This window comes from Lepus europaeus, chromosome 3 (assembly GCF_033115175.1).
Source record: "Lepus europaeus isolate LE1 chromosome 3, mLepTim1.pri, whole genome shotgun sequence".
Taxonomy (NCBI): Eukaryota; Metazoa; Chordata; class Mammalia; order Lagomorpha; family Leporidae; genus Lepus; species Lepus europaeus.
The window spans coordinates 76,192,907-76,197,892 of NC_084829.1; the positions used below are offsets into that span (position 1 = coordinate 76,192,907).

Sequence of the window (4,986 nt, forward strand, 5' to 3'; positions counted from 1 at the left end):
GCCTGGAGCTTTTTCCAGATCTCTCACATGGGCGCAGGGTCCCAAGAAGTTGGGCCATTTTCTACTGCTTTCTTAGGCCACAGCAGAGAGCTATGTCAGAAGTGGGGTGGCCAGGACTCAAACCCATATGGGATGCCTCTGCTGCAGGCCGAGGCTTTATCTGCTATGCCACAGCGCTGGCCCCTTGTTTCCTAATCTTTTTTTTGTAAGATTTATTTTATTTATTTGAAAGACAGAGTTACAGAGAGAGGTAGAGAGAGAGAGAGGGAGAGAGAGAGAGGTCTTCCATCCGCTGGTTCACTCCCCTAGAGCTGGAGCTGTGCAGATCCAAATCCAGGAGCCAGGAGCTTCTTCTGGGTCTCCCACGTGGAGACACAGCACTGGCCCCTGTTTCCTAATCTTAAAAAAAATTTAAAGGGCATCCAGTTTTCTTCAGATAATGTAAAAAAAAAAAAAATTGACATGATTGGATTCCTAGGCCCACCACTTCTTTGGGGATGGAATCAATGGTTGGTATCATCACCTATGAAAATGTCTTGACCTCAATGGCGCTTATATTGAGAAATAAAGCTCACATTTTTTACTTTTGTATTCTAATTTGACTTTTCGTGAACTTTCTGAATTCCACCAAAGTACATATATAAGTTTTTTCCCATTTATTTGTTTTCCTGTTAAGCTTGTACCCACAAACCATAACTACAGTGGTTACTAGCGTTTGATTGGAGCCAGTGAAAACAATTTTTCAAAGAATATGGATTAGCTCAAAGAATCAAAGGGAAAGCTGATATATAACCCTAGGAAGGACTAACCAGAACTACTGTATTCTAGAAGAAATAACTTCTTCTAGTTGTATGACTCAGTGGACAGTGTCCTTAGAAAACTCACTGGAGTGAATCTGCATTGATAATTTTCCATCAGAACCTCGCTTTGCTCAGAATTCAGATTTCTAGGAGAGTCTGATTAGCCTAGCCAGGGTCACAAGGTCACACCTTGATGTCTCCAATGAAATTACCACAAAGAAGGCTGGTTATTGTGAAGAAATAGATTCTCTTTGGAAAAGTGAAGTATGGTTACCAAAAAAGGGAAGAGATTCTGAGCAGGCAAGCAGTGTGTGTTCATAAATTCTAAAATGTTAGGATACCATAACTACCATAACATTTATTTATAATTGCTACATATGATTCCAATCAATTGCTAAAATCTTCAGATAAGAGGATGTTGCAATTAGCAAGGCTTTTATTAAAAATTACAAATAACCAAGAACTTTTTTAAGCTTTATCCTGTTTCCTTCCTCTAGTCACTTGTTACTGCTAAGCGTTCATTACAGCGTGCAAACCTTATACAAATCTTCTCTTTGCACTTGCATAAGTATAAATCACAAACCAGGAAAGCCAGATCTGTTGTTTCTCTAATGGGCTAAGATATCTTGGCTAATTAAAGCATTTTTACTGTTTGGTTTCTTCATTTGTATAAAGAAGATTTAGAGCACAGTAAATTCTGATGGTAGCATTCACTCTGTGGTTTGATGACAGCAGGCAGAATTCTCTGCTACTGATTTCTGTCACCTTCTTCCAGGGTCAGGCCACTCTGTAAAGAAACGACTGGCCTTGCTTACAGTTCCTGGAGTTGGACTCGTGCAAAAATATCCAGCCCCTGCTGAGGAGTTGAGATGAGCTCATTCATTCATTCACTCATTGATTAATCATTTATCGAGTCTATAGTGTACCAAGCATTAAGGGATGCAGGCGAGAGCCACTACTCTCATGAAATTCAATAATTCCTAAGTAAGAAACACATCTGGACACATCTGGTGAATTTGAAGAAACCTGGAAGAAAAAGCATGGAGTCCTAAACAGATCAATTCATCCTAATGTACTAATTATAAAAGTATGTTATTTATAAGAGTTTATGGGAGCAAGGAAAAGTGCTTTCCACTGTAGGAAAAGACCAGAGGACTGAGATGGTTGTGGGGGGAGGGGGGAAGCTTAAAAAGTCAATAGGAGTCTGTATTCAACAGTTACTGAGCACCAAATGATAGCCAGACAGGCCAGGGAATGGCAGTCAGAGTGAGAATAGGAGAAGAAGGGAAAACTGTTTCAGATAGAAAGTTAAGAAAGGGCACACCCACAGTTACCATTTCATAGCAACAGAATAATAACTTAGCACTCGCTCTTTGCTAGGTATGATTCTAATTGCTTTCTGTGTGCCATTGTCTGGGGGATGAGTGCTCTTACTCTTCTTATCTTACCGTTGGGAAAATTAGATAGGGCGTCTGAACAGTCTGCCCACGGTAATGTTTCAAGAATGCAGCAGGTTAGGGATCTGAACCCAGGCAAGTCAGTCTCTGGAGTGTGTGTTTAGCCGCTATAGTCTGTTGCCTCTCTTCATATTTGTAAGAGCTGAACAATCATCCAGTGTAAATTTAGTAGGGTTAATCTATTTTAGACCAATCCAAAGTACTGAGCTAGTTTAAAAGAATAAATTAGTACCCATAGCTATAAATATTCTTCTTCAAATTACACCACGGCTTTCTTTTTATAGCCTCTTTTTCCCCCTAGGGCTAAATCTCCCAAAAATTCAGCCTTTATTACAGAATCTTTGGCTAGAATAAATACTTGTATAGAATAGGGGGGAAAATCTGATCTGTTTGGGCTTTCTAGGGTTAGAAAAAGAAAACTTCTGAAAATTGACAAGTATGGTTATTTTTCTTTGTATGTAGAACAGTAATTTTGATTGATAGTTATTCCTAAGCAGATGTAGGTGAAAGCCATTACATTTAGTTTCTCAAGAATCTGAAGGAAAATCAGCCAACAACTTGGTCACATTTCCTTCTCATATTTAGTAAGTAACATTATCATTAAGAGTTGTAGGATATTTTGTTTTATTAGCATCCCTCATTTTTTTTAACTATGAACTCTTATGTATTTATTATCTGGAGATACAGTCACACAACTAGTTTTTTTAACTTATTTTTAAATGGTAGCTGAAAGAATTTAGGGGTTTAAAATCATTAAAAATTGAACAGCATGATACATACAATTTCACAATAAGTTCACACACAGTACAGACATGTTTGAGGGATCATTCAAGAGAGAACTGCTCAATTATTGTAGTGTTTTCCAGTTAACAATGAAAACCCTAAGTCTAAAGCCTGAACTTTTTCTCTCAGAAATCTTTCTAGACTGTCACAGCCCACCGAAATATTTCCTTCCTCTGAGTTTCCATGGCGTTCACTTTCTCTTCAGTGTATTTGGCCCTTATCGTGCCCTGCCTATATTTTACATGAGACACAGGCATAATTGTTACAATCCTGCTGTGGTGTAAGATCTTTTATACACACAGTCACACACACACACACACATAACCTACATTTATTTTTTAAGCTAATCATGAAGGCAAAACAATTATCATTTGAGTACTTTGAGGTTTCATAACACTTTCACTTGTTCTGTTACAGAACACTAACCTAGGGGTTGGAAACCAGATATAACCTAGGAGGTTGTAACAGAGAAGACAGAGGAAGCATGGTAGAAGGAGCAAAGCCTAGTCAGCAGCATCTGTGGCCGGGTGGTGTCCAAAGAGGTCACTTAGTGTGCTGGATTAATTTTAGTGAAGGACTCTGTGAATGAGCAGCAGATAGGATTCCTTTGAGATCTCTGTCTTTCTTTTTAGGTGATAAAGGTATCTTTAGTTCCAAGAAGCATATTTGGCTTCAGCCTCTCTCCCACCCAGTCTACCTATTCCTCCCAGCTCCTGCGCATTTTATCCCATGGGTCTGCTGCCTTACAGAAGATATATCCAAGTTATAGACCTACTCAAAGGGTACCTAGACATAGAACATTTGGGGGTAAGTGATACACAACAAATACCTCCTAGTTAAGTTAATCAGCTTTGTTAATAAAAGTCATAATTTCTCCTGCTGGTGACAACTTGCTGTCTCAAGAAAGAACTGGTTCAAGTGAGTCTTGGAGAAGCCAAAGGATTTTCATCAACTCCACTCCAGACTGAAGGAAGCACCAAGTTCTCTCCCACAGCTATAAGCAGAATCACAGAACAGCATAAATTATTTTCAGTGATCAACATCTGAATCCTCAAACTGTCCAGCAACTGTTGGTGTAGTATCTACCTCCACACCAACTTCATAATCTCTTGTTGAATCTTCTGACTAAACTCCATGTTATACTGGCTGCTCACAGACAGAGAAAACATTCCTTCTAATCCCTCCCATGTGGCTTGGCCTTCTGCTGTTAAACCCGATTTTCTTCATAGGTATAAAAAGTAGGGATAGCCCCTGTCCTTGTTCACGTGCTTGCAAATCATGCTCTTCTCCATCGTAATCATCTGAATCTCCATCTGCAGGATCTGGATGCAAGGCCTGACACGTACTGCAGAGAACATTGCTCCCAATGCGGATTTATCACCAGGTACAAATCTAAATTCAGAAATAGGTTCAGCAGCATCATCACTGTCTTTCTCTTCACCAACAACAAGTTCTTTTGATTCTTCTCCAAATTTGGTATTTACCATAATGTACGGCATTTGGGTCCCTGGCCACTGCCTGTAAACTAATGGTGGGATATTCCAGTGAGAATCCTAATCCAGAACCATCTAACCAAGACAGACAGCTCTCAGCTTTATAAAAGGTGCCAGAGTGAAGCCCTTCCCATTCAGGACAGCCACAGTGTGTGGCTGCTGGTGCCACATACTGCAGTATGTCCAATCGGCAGGACGCTCCTGTGGAAGCTCATGGCAGCACAGAGCATGGCAACACAGGGCAACAGGGAGCTGCTGTAAGGTCTTCTAAGACATTGCTAGAGTGTGGCAATTGGCTGGCCTTAAGTCACTAGTTACTAAACAGAGCTAAAAATTAGGCACTGATGCATGAATCAAGTTTGTTCCAGGCTAGCATTTTCCAACTTACCGACAATGGAAGATTATTGAAATGTTAATGCTCTTGTTTAGTTGGATGAAAATGCACAGTAAAGA

At 39.9% G+C, this 4,986-nt stretch overlaps 1 pseudogene; it reads right to left on the reverse strand.

The window, feature by feature from the left end:
- Nucleotides 1-4,069: 4,069 nt before the first annotated feature.
- On the reverse strand, nucleotides 4,070-4,748 carry LOC133756970 (methylosome subunit pICln-like; annotated as a pseudogene).
- Nucleotides 4,749-4,986: the final 238 nt, after the last annotated feature.